The 25,155-nt window shown below is 40.5% G+C and overlaps 1 protein-coding gene and 1 long non-coding RNA gene across 45 annotated transcripts in view; one reads left to right on the forward strand and one right to left on the reverse strand.

Annotated features, from left to right (window-relative positions):
* The window catches only part of LOC131901485 (synaptonemal complex protein 3-like), a 132,612-nt gene extending 111,684 nt beyond the window's left edge, over window positions 1-20,928 (reverse strand). For 2 of the 44 annotated variants that reach the window (XR_009376679.1, XR_009376685.1), the window contains exons 1-6: window positions 20,638-20,906; window positions 17,880-17,932; window positions 16,059-16,281; window positions 7,851-8,038; window positions 6,130-6,321; window positions 4,311-4,401 (exon numbers count right to left, since the gene is read on the reverse strand). The gene's annotated coding sequence lies outside the window, so the exon portion shown is untranslated. The other 42 variants (XR_009376648.1, XR_009376649.1, XM_059252613.1 and 39 more) reach the window with 40 other exon arrangements.
* On the forward strand, window positions 20,356-24,766 carry LOC131901495 (uncharacterized). Its single transcript, XR_009376740.1, has 2 exons — window positions 20,356-21,033; window positions 24,286-24,766. It is a non-coding gene; the product is annotated as an uncharacterized LOC131901495 (long non-coding RNA).
* The last annotated feature ends 389 nt before the right edge of the window (window positions 24,767-25,155 follow it).

A 25,155-nucleotide genomic window follows, 5' to 3' on the forward strand; every position in this document is an offset into this window, starting at 1 on the left:
TTTAGACATATTTATGTCTGCTGGCAGAAAACACAGAGATGGAAAAGACAGAATTACTGTGGAAAGTTTGTTAACATTTCTCCTCCAAACAAATCGAGCTCCTTGGAGGAACCATTAGATTAACTAGCTGCTGTACCTTCCTGGCCTTTCTCCAGCCTGGTTTAATTACATCGTTACTAGGCAATAAGCATGTCAGAGTCAAATCTTCTTGCCATATCTTCCCACCTTGGGAAGTAATACAAATCAGTTTCTCCATTGAGATCATTTTTGTTTGCCCTTAAGTTAACAGAGATAACTATTTTCTAGAACTCAACCCACTTACCATTTTAATAGCCCATCAGTGTCCCTGTGAGCAGCCATGAGGATTGATGGGGTGGCATTTCTGAGCCACAATAAGCTTGTAAAATGAGAAGATTTGTATAAATGAAAGCCAGTAATTCTAACACTGCAAAGGTTCCCATTTGGATTTCCATCTGTGCTCACAGAACGATCCTGTAGGCCTTGCAAAACTCTACAGTATTGACTTTTCCCATAACATTGTCTTTTCCTACCTTACTACAATGTGTACAGTAGCAATTTGAAACCACAAAGCATCTCAGGAAATCTATGTCAACACCTGAAACAGAGACTTATACATGAACCCTAGAGTGATAAGTAGGCCATGGCTGTATATGATGCTAGTGAAATGTATGCTTGTATAGGACCATGAAATTAAGAAGGGAAGAATACAGTGGCCATTTGCCTGTCAACTGGATTGTATTGAGAAATACTTGGGAAATTGGTAAGTACACTGGGTGTTCCTGGGAGGGCTCTCAGTATGAATGGTAAATTCAGATTTACTCTGACTGTGGTCGGTGCCATTCAACACCTCGGGCTCAGATGGACCAAAAGAGGAGGAGGAGGAGCCCATTAGCTCATATCTTCTTCCTGCTGCCATGAGGAGAGATATTCTCTTTCACCACAGGCCTAAGGACAATGATCCAGGCAGCCATGCACCAAATAAATCTTTCTCCATTTAAATTATTTCCTCCATGTATTTGTGAAAGCAACAAAATTGTGAGCTATACAGGGACACTGGACAGGACACACAGCTGCACATCAGGGACATTTTGTTTAGGATCCACATGCCTCATCCCACCAAGCCCTACTGAAAATCTTTGTCAATTTTGAACTTAGTGTCATATTTCATATGAACTAAAATAAACTGCACAGAGCTGATTTTTCTTCTCATAAATAATACAATATAAACAATATAATATATGATTGACTCTCTGTTTATCTGGTGTTTATTTGAACCCCTACAAATACCACAACCTAAAATTGTTTATGATGTAGAATTTGCATATGTCTTATGTACTTCATCCTGTAGGCTTTCATTCATTTCTGTTGATATTGATATTGATACCTAATCAACGAACCCGTTTGCAAATGCAGTATTGCTTAGGGCATAAAAACAAGAAAAAGAATCTGCAAATGTTTAGACTCTCTTATTTCAGATATTTTCAATTCATTATTGGCATGTCTCATGGATATGAAACACATGTACACACAGAGCTAAATGTACTCCCAGATAAACTTTAAAATACATTTTTTAATGAGTTTTCAGGTTTTTCTCATAAGGAGAGAGAAATGAGTTGCATAGATTGAAGTGTGTCTTTCCCAAATCCATGGATCTCTGACTCCAGTGAAATTGCACTGGTAAGAAGGTAATCAGGAATTAGTTAGGGTAAACTGAGGCCAGAAGGGTGGAGCCTTGTTCTCATGAGGCTAATACGAGTTTTTCTCTGCCTCCACTACTTAAAGGCAAAATTAGAAGTAGGTAATTGCATTCCAGCCAGGAAGGGAGTTCTCATAATAAATATAACTCTACCAGAATCATATCATGCATTTTCATCCTTTTTTATTAAAGTTAATTGACTCTGCCAGGCACAGCAGTGTGAAGCTTTATTCTTAGAAACTCTGGAGAAGCTGAGGCAGTGAGATAACTTAAACACAGGGGCTCACGACTAGTTTGAGAAACAATGTGAGGCAGATTCAACGAATCCAACTGCTGTAAACCCAAGTTATTGGATCTGTGATCTGTGAGATGTTCTTCATGTGTACTTAAAATAGTTTCATTTACTTTTGTAGCTACAGACAAAACATACCACGGAAAGAGAATACACAGGAGACCTTGAGCAAAACATAAACACCAGAAAACATATAATGCAGATGGAAGATTGGTAAACAGTGGACTGAAGTGCTAGTTATTTCCTGTGTTTCCAGTTAGTATTTATCAAGAGAGTCCCATGAAGAGTGTGACAGCTTTGGGTAAGTCACTTGCAATGTTGCCATAGTTACCACTGGTGCAATAATTTCTGATGTCTTTGCAGACAGAAAAAAACACTGCACAGATTGGAAGAATTGAACTGATTATATATCTTTAGGTTTTTAAAATAGTCTTCTTGACTAAAGGAAGCTGTGGAAGTCTGGAAGTCTCTGTAGGATCATACTGTCCTCTATAAAGCTTCTCTGATAATTGCACCTGACAGTGATGTTTGGCTCCTGAACTAGTGATGTCTTCAAGCCAATATTATTGGCAACTCTAAATACATGCCATAGCATAGGTTTCTCAAGTATTTGAAATATACTTAAAGTAAAGACAACTGTTTTAATACAATGATCAAACGCTGAAGGCTTTGCTAGGGCATCCAGCATTAGTCAAGCCTTACAGACCACAGCAACCCACTAGGTAACTTGAGGGATCAAGCCAAATCATTGTTTGATAGAAGCAAAGAAAACTGAGAGTCAGCAAAAGCGTATTAGGAACTATATCTTTTGGCTTTAAAGTCTTCAATCCCAGTTGTCTCCTATGAAGTCCTTAAACATAAGGGGACTGTAGACAAATTTCTAAATGGTCTTATTAATAAAAAAAAAACATGGAGACAGATATTGAAGTGAAAACCTGAGATAGAGATCAGAGGAATAGGAACAGCCACATGCTAACCTCACCTCACCAACTCTGCAGCTTCCAAAGGTGAGACTTCCTGTCTATCCACGCCTATATCTCTTGCTGTTCTGCCGTCTGATTTGCTCTCTATGTCCAACTACATCACTTCCTCTTCCTGCCCAGCTTTGTCACTTCCTGTCTGTCTGTACAGACCTCCACACCCCAATGGTTAACTAGTGTTGGAATTTAAGGTGTGTACCACTACACCTGGCTCTGTTCCCTAGTGTGGCCTTGAACTCACAGAGATCCAGACAGATAGATCCCTGCCTGCCAAGTGATAGGATTAAAGGTGTGTGCTACCATTGCCTGACAGCTATATAGTGGCTGACTTTTTCCTCTGATCTCCAGGCAAGTTTTATTTTATTGGGAGACACAGTATATTGGGGGACACAATACATCACCATACATCAGCTTGATTTCTCTATATCCAATGAGAGATATGTGTGTTGTCTTCAGCAATAAGGCCTTGCTGTAGTTTGTGGAGCGAAACCTATTGTCTTGGCAACAGCTTGGGTTGTTTGAGGCCTTCCATGGGACACCTTGGGCCAACAACTCAATTAGATGGAACTCAATCTTGGTACTGGAAGATTTATTTGGTAACAAGAAAAGGCTGTAGGGTTTCTATACTCCCCATTATTTAGTGATTTCATTTATCTAACCTTCATATACATATATATGTATATATATGTATGTATGTATGTATGTATATGTGTGTGTGTGTTGTATGTGTGTTTATATATAAGCTTATACTGTATTAGGTTTCCATACCACCCCTCAACTTGTCCTTAATTTTAGCTGTGTCTCCCTGTATTCCCTCCTCAGTTACTCTCTCTCCTCCAGCTCCAGACTTTATCTTCCTGTTCTAGCATCCCATGCATCTATATCTATATATTCTATTTTCATTTCCTAACATGATCTCTCTGTAACCCCCCCCCAAAAAAAAACACACACATGCACACAGTCCCTTACTCTGCACTTAATCTCAGTGGCTTTACAGATTGTAGCTTGGTTATCAGTGACTTAACAGAAAATATCTACATAGAAGTGAATAAAACCATACTTGTATTTCCAAGTCTGAATTACCTCACTTACAATCATTTCTTTTTCTAGTTCCACCTGCTTACCTATGAATTTCATGATTTCATTTTTTAAACAGCTGGGTAATATTCCATCCTCTAAATGCACCACATTTTCTTTATCTATTCTTCTGTTGAGGGAAATCTACGTTGTTTCCAATTTCTGGCTATTATGACTAGAGCACCAATTAACTTGAACGGCCACATTGATATCCATTGTGGCTGTAAGGCTTGTATACTCTTACCAGCAAATGAGGAGTGCTCCTCTTGCTTCATATCCTCCCCAGCATGAGCTGTCGCTTCTTCTGTTGATCTTAGCCATTCTGACAGGTTAATCTGACAGGTTAAGATGAAATCACAAAGTAGTTTTGATTACCATTTCACTGGTGGCTAAGAATGTAGAACATTTCATTAGGTGTTTCTCAGCCAATTGAGATTTAGCTATTGAGAATTCTCCCCATTAAAAAAAATTATTTACTTTACATCCTGGCTGCAGTTTACCCTCTCTCCTCTCCTTCCAGTCCTTCCCCCTAGCCCTCTACTCGCGCCCCCCAATTCACTTCTCCCCTGTTTCTGTTCAGAAAAGGGCAGGTCTCTCACAAATATCAACAAAATATGGCACATCAAGTTGCAGTAAGTCTAAACATGTATTAAGGCTGGGAGAGACTACCCAGTATGAGGAGTAGAGTTCCAAAAGCCAGTAAAAGAGTCAGAACTCTACCTCATTCTAGAATTCATATGTCCTGCAAATGCCTTTATTAATTTTAAAATTCAAATTTTAAAATTGTTTTAACAAATAAAACAAATCTTAATCCCAAAGAGACACATTTGGAGATCTGTTATTGATGATAAACTGAGAGAAATAACTTCTTTTTCCGTTGGTCTTCAGCTTATGTTTCCTGTTTCATTTGTTGCATCCTATGAGATACTCATCTCACAGGTTAAGAGATAAGAGGGCACTTTAGAACAGATACACAATTTTAGAATTATTGGCTCCTTCTCTAAACCCAGAAAAATATACAGAACCTAATGTTTCCTGCATGAATGAACAGCGATAACTTGTGAGAATTAGAGCTGAAAAGATCACAGTGTGGAGCCAAGAGTTGCCTCTGTGGCTTTTTGTAATTGCAAGTCTCACCTGTCATCAAGCGGTTTCTTCTGCAACACAAGATTGTTGTCAGAGTTCAGAGAACACCTGACTGTGGGTTTCTATCTTCAAATGGGGTATCTGTAACACAACACACACTGAGGCTCTGAGAGCCCAGGTATATCTTGGACTCTGTAGAATATATGGTGTAAAATTACTTATCAAGGAAGAAGTGAATTTGAAAATGGAGTGTTTTGAGAAGGGGACATTGTGGGGACACAGGAAGAGTTGCAAGGAAGAGATGAGAAAATTCATTGGCCTCATGTATAAAAATCCTCAAAAAAAATTAAAAAACGCACACTGGTGGATGTGTGCTAACTCCTGCTGTGGCTAGCCTTCTCTTTTAAAATCTGACATTGGCCAAGTGACAAAGCTCAGCAGGAAGAGCTTCTTGACACACAAGCCTGATGATCTTTGCTTGATCCTCAGAACTCAAGGTGGAAGAAGAGACCCCACCAAGTTGTCCACCAGTTTCCACACATGTGCCACCCCCACGCACATCATCCACACAGAACAGTAATAAATAAAATATTATTTAAATTTGATACCTTTCTCAATCATACTTTCTGAATTTTGAATTATAATTGATAGTTTTAAAGCAATGTATCTATAAAACACAGTAACAGTAACCATCAGTGGCCACAAAGGAGCATTTCTGATGTCTCTGCTGTATCAAATGGCATAAAAATATCTTAAAAATTTTTGGGGGGTGAAAAATACTTATTTTATAAAGGATAAACAGATGGAAATTCACTTAATTTAATTGAAGAGAATTTTTAGACTTAAGTATGTGATTCTTGTGAACAAGAGGGTAGATATTTGCAGTTAGTATAACAAAAGGTATATTTTATTATGCTGAAGGTCATCACATAAATTCCTAACTAGTGTCCTGAGCCTCCCTCCCCAAGGCTGCTCACCTGTGTGATGTATCTTAGTTGAAGGTCAGGTCTAGCCTCTAACAGTGTCTTTGAGGGTCAGGATCCTCGGGGAGACTCTCCAGCTGCAGGGCAGATCAAGGTGGGATCTCTCCAGATGTGCAGAGCAGAGCATTGTATGTTGCTTATACATTTTCCAGGGCATCATGGGGTTCTGGGCCTGTGTCTGGTTATCTTGAATGAGTGATGTTACTGGGTTCTGGTTATCAGGTGCAGACTTGGGTATACTAGAGTTCCTGACTAAGCTATTTTTACTTGTCTAAAGGGCATTTTTTTTTACTATGCTCACTACAATGATATTATTTAATTTTATTTTTATGAAAAAATACTTATTATTTGTCATATATCAGAACAATATTTTACTATTTCCCATGTTAAATAAGAATTATGTACTGTAAAATAAAAAGTGAAATAATGTCTCTATATCAAAAAATACCTTATAAAGTTCCCTGAGAGTGAGGTGTACGCATCATGATTTTCTTTTTTCCTTTTTTCTCCTCCTCCTTTTCTATTATTTTGTGTGTCCCTGTGTGTGTGTGTGTGTGTGTGTGTGTGTGTGTGTGTGTGTGCGCATGTGCTGTGTAATTAACAGAACGCTGATGTAAAAGTGAGGCTTTGTTTCAATTTCAAGGACAAGGCCCACAGACAGCACTAAGCAGTTGAGTGGGTAACCATGACAAATGCTGGAGACCAGTCACATGACACTTTGTGCTCCATCTGATAACTTTCAGTAAGACAAAGACATCCTATAAAACTGTACAATGTCAGATAAATTATAGTGCTATTGTAAATTTCCCTAACTTTTATAAAAATACTTTTTTTTATTCCAAGGATCCAGCACTTTTAAAGTCTGTTCCATAAAAGATTAAACTAAATAACAAAACCCACAGAAGACAACAGTTATCTCTATGGCTATTGATCCTAAAAAATATTGGATTAGAGTAATATTCTAAAAATTGGGGGGATAGTGGTTAAGGTTAAGATAAAGGTTTTGAAATATTTTTAGCTATTTTTCTCATAGGTGAAAGAGAGACAGAGACACACAGAGAGAGACAGAGAGAGACAGAGGGAGAGAGAGAGACAAAGAGGGAGAGAGGAGGCAGAGTTAAGACAGAATGAGAATGAAATGTGAAGTGACATTTGAATTAACCAAATTGAAGTATTATGAAGTGAAAGAAAACAAGATCAGAAATTGAGTATTACAGATCATTTTTTACTCTTGTTTTAGAAAAAAAAAATCAGTGGTGCTTCAAAAAGACATACAGATGGACCCGACAGAGCTAAGGCAGGGTCCACTCTAGTGTCATGACTTCTGTGTCCGGGTCCCATTGAGCATCACCAAAAGTAGGTAATCTTTGTGCTTAGTTAACTCGAAGCAAGGAAACAGACATAAAGGAAAAACAAGGGGCAGACAAAGAAGAGGGACGAGATAATCATGCCCTGGGCGTGCACAGGGTGAAGAGTCATTGAAAGCCCATGTCGGAGAAGGAACTCGCCTCATTAAACTCACATTCTAAAGCTGTCCTAGCTTCCCGTGCAGTTGTACTACACTTGGTAAGGAGGCAAAGATGTCAGATACTTCAAAAATCTTTTAAAAAACCATCACCCCAGGCTTCCCTTTCACCAAGCAAGATATAAAGCACTTGACTTGTGCCTTGCGAACCTGACTCACATCCAACTGGTGTCTTCAGAGCCCAACTTACTCCATAAAAGAAGAAATAAACGGCCAATGCAACACCAGTGTTTGAAGCTGGACAGAGAATGCCCGTGGTGGAAGCAGTTTGCAGCCCATTGCTGTTTTGCCTGTGGCATTCCTGGGGTCAGAGTCTCCAACGGTGCTTGGTGGATATTAACAGAAAAGTCCTCTTTCAAGGGCATTGATTATGAGCATCTGTTTAGAAAAGGAAAAAATGACTAGGGGCCACAAAACCTGCACAGCACATTCACAATGCACATATATATTAACTCATATCATCCTCCAACAAAAACGGAAGTTAAAGTTAGGAGACTATTAGTGTCAACTCTATCCACCTGACTGAAGCTCATATGCTCCCCACATGTATCCCACAACTCCATCCTCTAGACTGAAACTCATGTGCGTGCTCCCACATGTATCCCACTGTTGAGAAGTAAAACTTGTGCCTTAGACAGTAAGAACCCACTTCAACACTCCAAGCACACGTAATTATATACTCTTCTAAAATAATGTAATCAGAAGCCTTCAGATGCACTCATTCATACAGGAAATTATTCTATTTTTTGAAATGTTAAAGAGGTGGCTATGGATCTGCACTCTGAAAAAAATGTTTTTTTTTTAATTAGAGGGTAAAGAATTCTGACTTTTCTATATTCCATGTTCATAAGTGGTGGTGAGAACATATGTATACACGTACTATTGGCTTGATAAACTGCAAGTGATAAATGATGCTGAAAGCATATGTGTGTGTATGTATATGTATATATGTGTACTGTTGGGTTGACAAGCTGCAGTGATGGGCTCCCATTACACATTCCATCTCTGTCCATAGCATGGTGTGATGTCTAATCACATAACTGTGCCCTGTGGAACCCCAGCAAACAAAATTGAAACAGAGTTTGCGTAGTGCTTTCAGTTTGGGGTTATTCCCTTGGAAAGTGTCTGGAATATAAGAAATCCATGCAGGATTGACCTGCTGAGACAAGGAATCTCTGTTAGACAGCACCTACATGAGAGTGAGACCACTCTGGATGATAGAGGCCCTAAAAGAGGAAATGAAAAATTCCCTTAAAGAAATGGAGGAAAAGACAAACAAAAAGTTGGAGGAAATCAATAAATCTCTTAAAATCAATAGACCCAAGAAATAACAACCAAACAAGTGAAGGAAACAGTTCAAGACTTGAAAACTGAAATAGAGGCAATAAAGAAACTCAAACTTAGGGAATTCAGGAAAAGGAAAATCTGAATGAATGAACAGAAACTACAGAGGCAAGCATTACCAACAGAATAAAAGAAATGGAAGAGAGAATATCAGATTGAGGATACTATAGAGGAAATAGATTCATCGGTCAAAGAAAATGTTGAAATCCAGCAAATTTTTAACACAAAACAACCAGGAAATCTAGGACACCATGAAAAGACCAAACCTAAAAATAATAGGGATAGAAGAAGGAGAAGAATTCCAGCTCAAAGGTACAGAAAATATATTCAACAAAATTATAGAAAAGAACTTTCCCAACCTAAAGACAGACATGCCTATGAAGGTACAAGAAGCATATAGAACACCTAATAAACTGGACCACAAAAAAAGTCCTCTCATCACATAATAGTCAAAACACTGTACATACAGAATAAAAAAAGAATATTAAGAGCAACAAAGGAAAAAGGTCAAATAACATATAAAGGCAGACTTATCAGAATTACACTTGAGTTCTCAATGGAAACTCTGGAAGCCAGAAGGTCCTGGACAGATGTTATGCAGATACTAAGAGAGCACAGATTCCAGCCCAGACTATTATACCCAGCAAAGCTTTCAATCACTGTAGATGGAGAAAACAAGATATTCCATGATAAAACCAGATTTAAACATTATGTATCCACAAATCCAGCCCCACAGAAAGTACTAGAAGGAAAACTCCAACCCAGGGCAGTTACTGCAACTAACAAAACACTGGCAATAGATAAAGTTACACCAGCAAATCCCAAAGAAGGGAAACACACACACTACCACCACCAAAACAAACAAACAAAAAAACAGGAATTAACAGTCACTGGTCATTAATATCCCTTAATATCAATGGATTCAATTCACCTGTAAAAAGACAAAGGCTAACAGAATGGATACAAAAACAGGATCCATCTTCCTGCTGCATACAAGAAACATACCTCAACCTCAAAGACAGACACTACCTCAGAGTAAAAAAAAGGCTAGGAAAAAATATCCAATCAAATGGACCTAAGGAACAAGTGGGTGTAGTTATCCTAATATCTAACACAACAGACGTCAAACGAAAATCAAACAAAACAGATGAAAAAGGGCATTTCATATTCATCACAGGAAAAATCCATTAAGATGAAGTCTCAATTTTGAACATTTATGCCCCTATTACAAGGGCACCTACATTTGTAAAAGAAACATTACTAAAGTGCAGCTGGAGTTATCTCCAGTCCCACCTGGACCCGGAGCCACTCAGACCCAAATAAACACACATAGACTTATATTACTTATAAACTGTATGGCCATGGCAGGTTTCTTGCTATCTAGTTCTTATATCTTAAATTAACCCATTTCTATTAATCTATACCTTGCCACATGGCTCATGACTTACCAGTATCTTTACATGTTGCTTCTTCTGACAGCGGCTAGCAGTGTCTCCTGACTCAGCCTTCCACTTCTCACAATTCTCCTTGTCTGTTTATCCTGCCTATACTTCCTGCCTGGCTACTGGTCAATCAGCATTTTATTTATCAACCAATCAGAGCAACACATTCACAGCATACAGAGCATCCCACAGGACTAAAGCTCAAATCACACATCAAACACCACACCCTAATAGTGGGAGACTTCAACACCCTCCTCTCACCACTGGACAGGTCGGCCATACAGAAATTTAACAGAGAAATAAGGAAACTAATAGATGTTATGACTCAAATGAACATAACAGACATCTATAGAACATTTCACCCAAACACAAAAGAATATACATTCTTTTAAGCACCCCATGGAACCTTCTCCAAAATTGACAACATACTTGGTAACAAAACAAATTTCAACAGATACAAAAAAATTGGAGAAACCCCCTGTATCTTATCAGACCACCACAGCTTAAAGTTAAAGCCAAAATTATACAGTGCAAAAAAAAGAAAGAAAGTGTCTTCAACAAATGCTGCTGGCATAACTGGGTATCTACATATAGAAGAATGCAAATAGATCCATATCTATTACCATGTATAAAACTCAAATTCAAGGGAATTAGTAAATCCAGTTACACTGAACCTGATAGAAGAGAAAGTAGGAAATAGTCTTGAATGCATTGGCACAGGAGACCACTTCCTAAATATAACACCAGTAGCATAGACACTGAGTGCAAATATTAATAAATGGAACCTACTCAAACTGAGAAGTTTCTTTAATGTAAGGGACACTGTCAATAAGACAAAAGGCAGCATACAGAATGGGAGAAGATCTTTACCAATCCCACATCTGACAGAGGGCTGATTTCCAAAACATATAAAGAATTCAAGAAACTAGACAGCAAAATATCAAACAATCCAATAAAAAAAATAGGCTACAGAGCTAACAGGGAATTCTCAAGAGAAGAATCTCAAATGGCCAAAAGACATTTAAGGAAATGTTCAACATGCTTAACCATCAGGGAAATGCAAATTAAAACAACTCTGAGATACCATCTTACACCTGTCACAATGGTTAAGATAAAAAACAATGATGACAGCTTGTGTTGGAGAGGATGTGGAGAAAGGGGAACACTCCTCCAATGCTGGTGGGAATGCAATCTTGTACAGCCACTCTGGAAATCAGTATGGCAGTATCTCAGAAAATTGGGAATCAACCTACTTCAAGATCCAGCAATACCACTTCTGGGCATATACCCAGAAAGATGTTCAACCACACCACAAGGACATTTGTTCCACTATGTTCATAGCAGCATTATTTATAATAGCTAGAACCCGGAAACAACCTAGATGCCTTTCAACTGAAGAATGGATAAAGAAAACGTGGTACATTTACACAGTGGCCAAAAAAAAAAGTCATTATGAAATTTGTAGGCAAATGGATTGAACAAGAAAAAATAATCCTGAGTGAGGTAACCCAGACCCAGAAAGACCAACACAGTAATATCTCACTCATAAGTGAATATTAGATGCAAAGCAAAGGATAACCTGGCTACAATCCACAACCCTAGAGAAGTTATGTAAAGAGGAGGACACCAAGAGGGCCACATGTGGATTGCCCCAGGAATGGGAAAGAGTCAAGATCTCCTGGGTAAACTGGGAGTGGGAAATAGAGGGAGGGGATGGAAGGTGGGAACATGAGTACTTGAGATGGCCGAGTTTGGGGAGAGATAGAGAGGGAGAGCAATGAAAGAGATATCTTGACAGAAAGTTCCATGAAGGGGATGGGGAAAAATCTGCAGCTATGGAAAACCCCAGAAACTCACAAGATTGTCCCCAGCTAAGACTCGTAGCATTGGTGGAGAGGGTGCTTGAACTAGCTTTCCCCTGCACTGAGATTGGTGTCTACCCTAACTGTCATCATTGAATCTACATCTGAATCTACATCCAGTGACTGATGGAAGCAGATGCAGAGACCGATAGCCAAGCAATTGGCCAAGATCATGGATTTCAGTTGACTAGAGGGAGGAAGGATTATAGGAACAAGGGGGTGGGGTTCAGGATTATGATGGGAAAAATCTCAGAGATAGCTGACCCAAGCTAGTGGGAGCTCATGGACTCTGGACTGACAACTGGGGAGCCTGCATTGGACTACACTAAGCCCTCTGAATGGGGGTGAAAGTTGTGTGGCATGATGTCTTTGTGTGTCCCCTGGCAATGGGACCAGGACTTATCCTGGGTACATGAATTGGCTTTTAGAGCCCATTCCCTGTGGTGAGATATCTTACTCAGCCCTTATCCAGTGGGGTGGGGCTAGGTCCAGCCCCAACTTGGTATGCCAGCCTGTGTTGATTACCCAAGGGAGGCCTTACCCTCTATAAGGAGATGGGGTGGGATGGGGGCAGGAAGGTGGGGAGAAGTAGGAGAAGGGGAGGAAGGGGAAACAGGTTGGTATGTAAAATGAAAGAAAAAAATTTTAAGTGAAAAAATTTATAAAAAAAGAGAGTGGGAGGCATTTGATAACTTTCACAAGTTAGTATAAATTGAATTGTCAAATTGCAGCAGACAACTTGACATTCCAATTCCATGCCATTGGATAGGTTCATTAACATAAGAACTAATTTCTACAGTTCCACTCAAACTATACCACTTCAATTTTAATTCTAAGTGAGAATATTTTCCTTGAGGGGAGCCATAAGGGCTCCAATCAGTGATGTCTCCACAGGACATATTAATTAGCACTCGAGGTTTCTCAGTCTTGCATTGTTGCCAATGTATCCAGTCAGAGACCTTGTTGGTAACCTTCATCTCACAGAATGGCAGATTTATGTATCTAGTAGCATTAATCACCTGTCCTTTAAAACCAGATGCATGAAGTATATAAAACTTACTATGATAATCTTAGGTAGCACAGTGGATAGTCATACTTGAGAGGTTATATTTAGACACTGAATTCCATTTCCCATATGAATAGGAATTCCTTATGCTCCCACAGTATAATTTTTAATCTCTTTACCCTCCTCCATTGGCTGAGTAAGGCCTCAGTAATCATAAGGATCAGATAACCAAGAAGATTTATTAACTACCACAGGAATATCCATATTTCCCCACCTTACTGCTAAATTAATTGGAGGATTAGGAGTAAAGTCTAAGTAACTATGATCAGTCCCTTTTACCTGTAAAGTTACCATAGGTAGCATGAAAAGTAATAGATTTGTAGAATTCAGAGGTTTCTGAGTCATAGGAATTACCACCTCCCCTTTGTCATATAAATTCTTAAGCTGTCCCCAAGTAGGAGGATTAGCTGTCTGCTCCAAAGGCATTCCTGTGTTTTTTCCTTCCCAGATGCATCTCAGTAACAGGAAGCATTCAGGAGACTTCTTTTGCTCATGTCTAAGCTTTATTAATTTTGTTGGTATCCACAACTTCTAATCTCCTCTAGAAACATAAGCATAACCTCAACCCCATCATAACACCTTTCCCATTTTCCATACTGATGTAAAGGCAACCTTTCAGTACACAGGAGTTTTTGTATCGTCCAATGCCTGTCAGGAGCTGTTGTTACTGTTTCATTAGCAATTAAAAAATTTAAGGTAAGTAAAGCATTGTGCACTCTATCCCTAGGGGTCCTCATATCATCCTTCTGTTTGACAAGCATCTCCTTTAGAGTGTTATTAGGTCTTTCAAGAATTGCTTGTACGGTAGGATTATATAGCATCTCTGTAATGTGTTTTATGTTGTAACCTGTAAAAAAAAAAGTGTCATTTTGCAGGAGATATATGCTGAGGTGTTATCATTTTTATTTTGTATTGCTATGTCCATTACAGCCTTTGTTTCTATAAAAGTGTAATTATAGAATCAGCCTTTTCAGAACTTAATGCAGGTGCCAATTAAAATCCAGAGTATGTATCAAAGATATGATGAATGTGTTTTAATTTTCCAAATTCTGCTAAATGAAATACATCCATTTGCCAAATTTCATTTCTTTGTGTATGTACCTTTAAGATTAGTTCCTGCAGGTAAAGGAACTTGCTTATACAAAGAACAAGCAGGACAGTTTTTTTCTAATTTCCTTAGCTTGGTGCCAAGTAATGAAAATTTTTTTCTTTGTGGTGATATTTTATTTGTGCTGAAATATGGTGACATTTTATTTGTGCTTTAATAAATAAAGCTTCCCTGGAGATTGGATGAAATAGCAAGCCATTTTAAGTAACAAAGAAGTCAGGCAATGCCTTTAATCCTATCATTTGGTAGGCAGGATCTTTGTGTGTACAAGGCCATACTGGAAACAGAGCCAGGTGTAGTGGCACACGCCATAAATTCCAAAACTAGTTAACTGTGGAGGTCTGTACAGACAGAGAGGAAGTGACAGAGCTGAGTAGGATGAGAAAATGATGTAGCTGAAGGGAGAGAGCAAATCAGATGGCAGAACAGCAAGGTGTGGGTAAACAGGAAGTAACTCGCGTTTGGAAGCTGCCAAGTTGGTGAGTAAGGTTAGCTGTGATTTTCCCTATTTCCCTGATCTCTCCCAGGCTTTCACCCCTATATCTGGCTTTGTGTTTTATTTAATAAGACCACTTAGAAATTCACCTACATTTCTTTAAGCTTCGACGGTTAACATGATGTTTCTTTTGAAATTCTGAGGCTTCCAATACATTTCCTACCAGTAATTGATCAATTTCTTCATTTCCTTTTGCTAATGGTCCAGGCAACCCAGTATGAGTGGGTAATATAAAGTGGGCAAGTCCTTTCTTGGATTGCCTATTGTGGTTGTACAAATAATAAAGTTAATTCTGAATTATCAGGAATAAGTTTAGCAGACTTGCAAAGCAGGGCCTCGTGTAAAGTAGTGGGAATGTCCGGAAAGTGAAGGGAGAGTACCAAAAGATTTTCCCTGGGACTATTACCATTTGTCTTGGTGCCCGTTCACACAAAGCCAGGGTCAGAGAGTCAAGAACACCAGGCTCAAACTTGAAACAAGAACTTCCTGCAAGAACCCCAGGGAGATAGTCGCAGAGTAAAGTGACACTCTCATGCCTTCTGGGACGTGGAAGGCTATGTGGCAATAGAGTGTTATACAAAGCCTATAAATAGTGGCTGTACACACAAACTCAGAACTGCCTTAAGGGAGACATCCTCCCATAAGAAAGTGATATATTGCTTTCAGAAACTTCAGACAAGTGTAGGCAGTACCTCTCCTTGGCAGTAACCTTTGAGTGGGTGATTCTGTCTAGTGATATTAAAAGCTATAAGAAAGTCCATATTAAGGAAAATCAGTTCCACTTTTCTAGAAAGCCAAGACAGTCTGTGGCTATGGGTAACAGACTCACTTATTAGTGAACCTAGGAGAGACACTCAATGATGAAAGTTCTCTGGCTCACCAATGCCTGACTTTTAGAAGCCAAGCCAAGACATAAAAACATTGATAGGGGGAGGCTGCCTCCTGTGACAGAAGGCAGAGAAGCCCCTGAGACTAAGGGGGCAGAGCTGCCTAGTGAGCCCCTGGAATCACCAGTCCACACCCTGACCAGAAAGACTAGGCAATGATGAGTGGCAAGGCCTTTAGGAAAGATGGGCGTACCTCTGTTGCTCTGGGTTAATGTCAAAGAGCCTCATGTCTCTCCTCTGTTTGGCAGTGAGGCCTTTGGATTTCTTCTTCTGCTGCTTTGGCTTCTGACAAGTATTCCAAGACCACAGCCTTAAGTTGCAGATGGCTCTCAAAAGTCTTGCTGGCTCCAGTGAACTATGCTCTGCTTCAGGAAGGCCCTCACAAAGGCCTCAGCCCGCTGGCTTCCAAGCTCCTGCTGGGAAACATGGTGGTGTGGTTTACTGTTCTGTTCTCAGACTCCGGGGTCCTCATGTCCCGTTCCTGAGAGCCACCATTTTTGCTGATCTAGGTTACAAATCCCTTGTCTTCCAAGTGTTTGCTACACACAACTACCAAGATGTAAAAGTAACACTCACATGCTAACTGTGACACTGTCCTACACTGTAGCCAGGTCAAACACTTACTTCCTGTCCTGTTTCTCTGAGGTAACTCTTTTGAGCATTCAAAATCCTTTGTAACACAAGACTTCTCTAATCCTTGTGGGGAAGGAAGCTTGAGAAATGGATGATACAGGTTATTTAATAAGTCATGACCACAAGACTAGCTTGAAGTGGAAGGGAGCTGGGGGTGTTAGGGAAATAGCCATTCCAGAACTAGGGGAAATTGCCTGGGGGTTCCAGGCAGGTCAAGGAGGAGGAAATCTGATACTGAGCACCATAGTCCCCTTTCCTTGCTTTTCAGCCTTGTGGCCTCCATGTGGCTGCTGTTGGAGAGGTCTGCTCCAGTCCCCCTTGAGGCAGAAAGCGTGAAGTGCATCTCGGGCACTACTGACTCTCATCCACAGGACTGTAATACCCTAGGGAAGAGCGGGTGAAACCACTTCACTGTTGCACCCAGTCCTGAGACACTCTAGTGTCACCACCTCTCAAGTTGGGGCAGCAACAGTCTATTCTTCACTGGGCAGCAGGCATCTCACTTGGCCTTCATCTGCTGCAACCCGGACAGTGCTCTTTCCTGAGGACCTACCTCTTGACTGGACCATTTGCTGGGCTCTTTTTGCACTAACCAGACAGTAAAAACAAGTCTGAGGCTAACTTCCAGCTTTATTTAGGTTAACATATCAACAGTGGCCGATATCCTCTCTCTGCTAAAGCAGGGGGTAAAACGACAGAACACACAATCTTTGAGGCAGTTCAAAGTCGGGATGGCTAAACAATCTATCATCAATATCAGAACAATTTGGTTCTTTTAAACTCATATGTAGTCTCTCTTTCATGGGGAAATAAAATCAAGGCCTTTTAAAATCTTGATTTCAAGGATATTCTCTCTCTTTTGCTTTTTTGAGACAGGGTTTCTCTGTATATCCCTAGTTGTCTTTAAACTCAGAGAACTGCCTGCCTCTGCCTCCCAAGAACTGGGATTAAAGGCATGGGCCACACAGCCTGGTAGGGCATGTGTTCTTTATGAGACACAGGTGACATGTCCACCCAACTGACAAAGCATGCTGAAGCATCCAGACAGAATTTATAACATTCACTTATGAAATGGCCTGAACACTGAACACAGAAGCAAGAGCAAGTCAGGTTTCAGGTAGGCACCGGCTGTCATTCCCCATGGAGTGGAAGATGACATGAAATCTAGGAGTCCAAGTCCCTCAGAGCTGACTCTGGTACCCTAAAAAAGGAGTCTGGCACAAGAAGACATCAGCACAAAAGACCTCAATGGGGTCTAATATGCTGACTGTTAAGGTGAAGAGTAATCCATGGGAAAGGACAGCTAGACCAGTCTTAGTAGACATTGAACCATCTTTGCTATCAAGTCTACTGCTCCCAGCCCACCTTTGAAAGACTGTACCTGTACATCGTGCTCCTTGGCTTCTTTATGAGAAAAGGCATGGTAAATCACAGCTGGGGGATGAAAGACAAAAATAGAGGATTACTTCCTGTTAGGAATGAGTGTAATATCCAAGGCTCTTCTAAGTATGACCAAAACTACACTTATTTAGAGACGGAATACTTGGTTAGTGAAAGGACCAAGCAGATGCCATAACAGGCTGCTCAGTCTTCTCTCAGAGATCAGGCCTCAATTTCAGTTTCCTGAGACTTAAGCAAGCAGTTTCTGGGAGGGCCATGAACAAAAGACATAGTCCTTGCAGTAGCTCCCTTTCTGCACGTACTCAGACTGCTCAAAGTTCAGCCAGACGTTTACTCTCTGGGGCCCCTCACCAACTTAGAGTTATGTGCAGTACGTGCTTGGCCAGCCAGCCCCCATGGTGGCTCAAGGACAAAGCCTGGGACTTGTGCTGGACTGTCCCCAAAGTGATAAATTGTAACCACCAACCAGTAAATTCAAAGGTTACATACCCCCACCCAATTGAAAGAGAACAGATAAAAATAAACCAATCTGAGTCGCACCCGTGCAAAACTCCCCCAACCCCCCTGAAGAGCTTGTGGATTTTGCCTTTAAAAAGCTAGCCACACAAAGAAAAAGCAAGTTCCTCCTGGCCTCACGGTTACTATGAGTGAGTGCTTTGGATCGAGCTTCCCTGCCCGCGGCTTGTAAACAGAAATAAACCTTGCTTTTGCATTCTGTACCTAAGGTCTTTGGTGGTATCTTTGGTGTCACAATCTGGGCCTAACAGTTAGTATGAAAAGGCAAAGCTTTCTTGGATGGTACTTCTGTTTTACTCTGCAGTCCTGGGGGATTAAACTCATTGGAGTTTAATGCATGCCAGGCAAATGCTTCACCATGGATCCGTGTCCCTGGTCCTACTGAATGCTGCTTATTTACATATTTATTTAAAGACACAGTCTCACTTGGCATCCTAGGCTGACTTAGAATTTGCTATGTAGCTCACAATGGCCTTAAACCTCCAATACTTCTGTCTCAGGCTCCTAAGTGCTAGTTCCTGGGATTACAGACATGTACCACCACAACTATCTTAGATACTTCTTAACTCTTCCCTCTGGCCAGATTTGTCCTAGAAATATTTAGGATGAGGTTTAAAAGAGCACCTCTCAAAGCTTAATGTGTTTAAGAACCTCTGGGATCTTATTAAAACATGGGGTTTTAGTTCCTACTCCAGACTCTGCATGTCCAGAAAAACTCCTCATTGGATCACATTTAGAGTAGTTCTGATTTAAAATACAAGTTATAATTATGCTGGGGCAGTTGCTCACTAAGGAATGAAGACACTAAAACTGAGGTGATGTTAATGGTTAGGGGGTGGTTGGTTGAAACACTGTATTTTGCTGACTATAAGAAATTTAAAACATATTTTTCGCTGTTTAGAATCTATAAAATTGGAATGTATCCTGACAGACAAAATACAACAGTCTTTCTGCAAATTCTAAATATGGCCAGCATGATGCCAAAATCTCTCTAAACCTCCATGCTTCTGTTTCTTATTTGTTTGGAGGAAACCATCACGGTGGCATTGGGGGACAGAGTACAGTTGTAAATGTGGTAGGAAAGGGCAAATGACCAGAAAATGTAGCTCACACTACACTCTATACATTTAGTCTCTGAGCTGAGTGTGGTAGCGCTCACAGTTGATCCAATCACTTCAGAGGGAGAGGCCAGCCTCCTTTACAGTCTGTTTCCAGCTCAGTCAGAATTATATAGCGGACCTTATCCTAACAGCAACAATAATAACAAACAAAGAAACAAAAACCCACCTCTGTTCTCCTGTGCTTCCCTGAGTACATGTTTGACCAAGCAAACAAACCAAGGTAGTTACCAGTTTTACATACAGAATCTAGTTCTCCGTTGAACTGCAGATTGAGACTCCAGTTTGTTTATTGAGATTAATGTGCAGGGCCTGGGACTCTAGGAATAACTTTGTTTTACCTACTCCAGATGCCTAGCAACAGAGTTGGAAGTCTTTCTGCAGCAGTACACATGTAATAGCTCTGGTACACTCACTGCTTGTCAAGTAGTTGATTTAAAACAACACATATATACACTGGTAGGTGCATGTATACATTTATTTTAATCTCATTAATCTTTCTAAGCAATTTTAAACATAGTTATTCCTAGTTATGTACAAAATAATATTGAAGTTGAGATATGCCAAGGCACTTGATCTCTGATAAAAGGACATGGCAGGAGTGTAAATCAACAGATCAGAAGCTTAATCTTTACAGTATCCCCTCTCCCTCTTATATTGCTCCAGTGCTTGCTTCCTTTCCTGGAACATCTCTTTTCTGCTCAAATACCAATGCCTTAGGTTTGCTATACTGGGCCTAAGAAGGTTTTTACATGACAAAGGGTAAAAAGCCAGGTGGTAGAGGGGAGCAGGTCCTGTCAGCAGTTATCTGGGCAGGTAGTGGCTAAGTCCTGCCAAGGTCTTGGATCCACCTCTTCTAGTTCCCCTGAGCAGCCCTAGCTCCCCTGGGGAGAACACACACTCCATCTTGACATCTATTCCTAGCTTAGAGACTGTGTCCGGCCACTTCACACTCTGCACCTTGATTTCTTTTGTGTACTATGAGTCAGTTCCCTGGAAACTGTCTTGGGACTCTGTTGTGACAGGTATCCCTGATTCAGCTTCCTGTTCCAGACCCTCTATACTGTCATCCCGGCCCAATTTCGTGTCTCTCATCCCGCTTACCCTTCATTGTCGGACGCTTCCGGAGCGCTTTGATGACGTTTCCTTCAGGTCTCACTCACTCTTCCCCTTTCTTCACTTCGTTCAGCAGCTTTCAGCCACCAGGACTCTTTCTTGTTTACCTTTCCGCTGGAAAAATCCCTTGTGCCCAAGAAACAACTTGCGCACAGTACACAGACAGACTTGCTCCAGGCGGCATCAATGGATGAGACCAGATCTCGGACAATGCGCCTTGTGTGACGCCATCGAAGCGCGACGGGCTCTGGCGGTGCATGCGCCTTGGGTTTAGCTCTGCTGCCGAGGGAGGGGCTAGCTAAGCGCCGGTTCTGTGGCCGGTGGAGTCTGTTATTTGTGGCCTCTTCAGTTTATGGCTCTCCTGGCCGAACAGTCCGGTTGCAGGTCAGGATTAATGAAGTATAGCTTGGCAAGCTGTCATGGAGAGGATGCGAGGGAGATTGGGACTATGGAGGGCAGAAATGGGCCCGACGTAGTGGACGTAATGGCTGTATTGAGGTCTTAGGATTTTTTTTTCTTTTTTCTTTTTAGTTTTTCGAGACAAGGTTTCTCTTTGTAAGAGCTGGCTATCCTGGAACTCACTCTTGTAGACCATGTGGCCTCAAACTCAGAGACTTGCCTGCCTCTGCCCCCTATGTGCTGGGATTAAAGGCTTGAGCCACCATTGTCTGGATTTTCTTTTCGGCCCCCAGGGGACTCATGTGTCCCTGGCTGGCCTAGAATTCACTCACAGGATTGCTAGTTATCTTTTGTAATGGTGGCCGGGGATTTTCTTCTTTTTAAGCTACTATGTAATTTTATGATTCGTTTAAGGGTCTCTTTCCTATGAGTATAATAGAGTAGCTTTAGCTGGCTTTAGTCTCAGAATGCTTGCTTTTTAAAATTTATTTATTTTTCCTTCTGAAGACAAAGTCTCCCTGTTTAGCCCAGACACTTTCTATGTAGCCGAGGCTGAGCTCCTAAGTCTAATCAATATTCCTGCCTTAGCCTCTGGATCATTGGAATTTACAGGCTTCTCTTACTGCATCCAATCCAGAAAGCATTCTTGAGACTTGGTGCATTGGTTTCTGTCAATATGAAAAAAGACAAAAAGTGATTCTTGTGGCTGCAGATCTGGGACACAAAGGCCCAGCCCAGCCTTCTCAGCCTGCCTGGGTTCTGTCCAGACACCGCCCTTGATTTCTGATGAGTGCTGGATCTAACTTGGATGGTGGGTGAGAGAAACAGTCCCTGTGGTCTCTTCAGTCGGTGATTTTTAATATTGAGTACTATGCGACCTCCTTTTAAAGAGGGAAAAGATTTTTTAGAGAAACTTGGGCAAAGAGCACCACATTCTTGTTTAAGAAACATAAGCTTTATATGTCTTTGGGTGATAATTGTGTGCCATTTTGATCTTTAGCAGTACAGGCCATGGTAACACACATATGCTTTAGACTTTGAGGCCAGCCTAACAACAACAGGATGGACACCAAATGTTTTGCATTTGCAAAGGCCTGACACTAGTTTAGCATGTATAAGACTGTGTGTGAAAAGTGCCCTTGGGGACTCATAAATGTGAACTCAATAATGAATACTTGATTTCTATTTTGAGATAGGCCTCCTTTTGCAGGCCTGGCTGTTCTGGAACTGGCTATGTAGATCAAATTGGCCACAAACTCACAGAGATCCACCTGCCTCTGTCTTAAGAGTGCTGGAATTAAAACATGGTAAAAGATTACTTGACAAAAATGGTATACATTTAAAATAACACTTTGAAATTTATATATTATGAAATGTCTAAATCAGTCTAAATAACCACATGTAATTGTTTTTTTGGTGAGACATTTAAAATTTTAGTGATTTTTTTGAAGTATATGCTGCTACTATAGTAGCTATGACATACATTAGATTATTATGTATTAGCTTTTGGTCTTCTTTTCTTTAAAAAGTTATTTAATTAATGAATTTACTTATTTATTTTTGGTGGTTAGGATCAACCCAGGACCTAACTCATGCTATGTATCACTGAGCTATTCCTCCCTTACAATTATGAACTTAGATAAGCATAAGACAATAGTGGACTAGGGATGTAGCTCAGTGGCAGAACACTTGCTTTGTACATTGAGGCCTTGAGTTTAATTACCAGAGTAGCAGATGGTGGAGGTGAGGTTAGACAACTGAAAATATAGGAGTCATTTTGTGGGTTGTAGACTCAAAAGTAGCATGGATTCTGTGGTTATAGTGACAGAGGCAAAGGAGTCTCTCTTTTTGAAAAGAATTATTTTTATTTTATGAGTGGTTTTTCTTTTTGGTTTTTCAAGACAAGGTTTCTCTGTGCAACAGCCCTAGCTGTCCTGGAATTCCCTCTGTAGATCAGGCTGGTCTCAACCACACAGAGATCATCGTGCCTACCTCCCAAGTACTGGCATTAAAGGCATGTGCTACCATGCCCGGCTTTATGTTATAGTGTTTTGACTGCATGTACGTACGTATCTGGTACGTGCATTGTGTGTGGCTCGTGCCTGCAGAGGCCAGAAGAGGGTGCCAGATTCTCTGGAACTGGACTTACAGAGATGGTTGTAAGCCTTCATGTGTTCAATGTGTATTGAACCCCAATCCTCGGCAAGAATAGTAGGTGCTTTTAGCTGCTGAGCCCTCTTTCTACCCCAATTAATAGGAATCTCTTAATGAATCATTTTTAAATAGCAAGCATAGCTTTGAATATCTGCCACTGTTCCCTGTGATTCTCAGATTACAGTAGGGTGGTGGGTTCCCCAGAGCAACAGTGACCACAGTTGCCTGCTTACTAAAATATTTGCTTTTTAAGAAGGGAGTGCCCCCACTTTATCCTCTTCAGAAAACAGTGTATGAAGAGAGATACCTATTAGAATTTTTGTGATTATTATTTATGATAGCAAAATACTCAGAATAATATTGACAGCTATGGACTGAGCAAATGAAGTATGTGCTGATTTATTTGGTAAATTAAATTTATCACATGGGTAATAGAGTGCACACCTATAACTCCAGCCCTCAGAAAGCTGGGCCAGGAGGATAGAGAGTTTAAGGTCCTCTTAGGATACACAGTGAGACCCTGTTTGAGAAAGCAAACAAATTAAAGGTTTCAAAATTTCTGATTCCTAGGCATCTCTTAGAGTTACCTAGCAAATGAGTACCCAGCATCTATGTTTTGAAAAAAGATTTTAAAAGTGTTTATGTGTTTGTGTGTGTGTGTATACGTGTGTGTGGGTGCATGTGCCCTATGCATGTGCCAGTAGCCACAGAGGCTAGAAGAAAACTCCATTGGATCTCGAGTTACATGTGGTTTGGAGCCACCCAATGTGGGTTCTGGGACATCTGGAAAAGCAGCAATTGTTTTTAACCCATGAGCCATCTCCCTGGCCCCTAGAATCTGTATTTTTAAAGAATGTTCTCAGGTGAGATGTTCTTATATTCAGGTATGTAATAGGTCCCATTACAGGTTAGATAATCACAATTTTTAGGATGGTTATAGAAATATTAGTAAATAAAACCAAATCTGTACAGAAAAATTGTACAAATACATTGAAAGGTTTTATAAATGGATGAGGAAACACCTTTGCTTATTTAAAAAATTCATTTTATGAAAGTGACATCTTAATTTTTTTCTCTTTGTAGTGATGAATGGTAAACTTTGCATCATGGATAGTCATGCATTTTCCCACGAGTGAATCTATGAAAATTCTGTGAGAATTTGAGGTTCAATGGCATGATGGTGACTTCACCCACTTCCAACAACTTACTATGGAAAACTTGAAGTAGGATTGGTGAGATGGCCAGCAGGTAAGGGTGTTTGCCATCTAAATCTGACCACCTGAATTCCATCACCAAATTCCACCAGGACAGAAAAGGACTGACTCCAGAGAGTCGACCTGTTACCTCCCCATACATGCTGTGCCACGTGTGTACCACACTCACATACACCTACTCCAGTCAGTACCAGTATACTTCTACAGTTGACATCTTGCTACATTTGTGCAGATTATGTTGGCTTGCTGTCTTAAGACCTTCAGGCTGTCATATCAAAGACAGAAGCACATTTTCATACAGAGATTCAAGAATAACTTCAGTTATTAAACACATGAGTATTTGAAAATCAGGCCATAACTTGGATTACTTTCTTTTTCTACTTTTTATTCCATTTTTTAAAAAATCTCTGTGCATTGTTGTTTTTCCTGCTTGTATATTTATATGAGTGTGTCAGGTACCTGGAACTGGAGTGAGCTGCCATGTGGGTACAGGGAATTGAACCTCTGGAAGAACAGCCAGTGCTCTTAACCACTGTGCCATCTCTCCAGCCCTCCTTCATTCTATTACAATTATTATATGTGTCTGCGAGTGTTGGCACGTGTGTGCCACAGCACGCGTGATGGTCTAAGGATAGCTGAAGGAGTCAGTTCTCACCCTGCAGTCTGTGTGTCCCTAAAATTGAAGTCCTGCCATCAGGCTTGGCAGCCAGCACATTTACCCACTGTCTTAGTTAGGGTT

Source organism: Peromyscus eremicus, unplaced genomic scaffold (assembly GCF_949786415.1).
Source record: "Peromyscus eremicus unplaced genomic scaffold, PerEre_H2_v1 PerEre#2#unplaced_91, whole genome shotgun sequence".
Lineage (NCBI taxonomy): Eukaryota > Metazoa > Chordata > Mammalia > Rodentia > Cricetidae > Peromyscus > Peromyscus eremicus.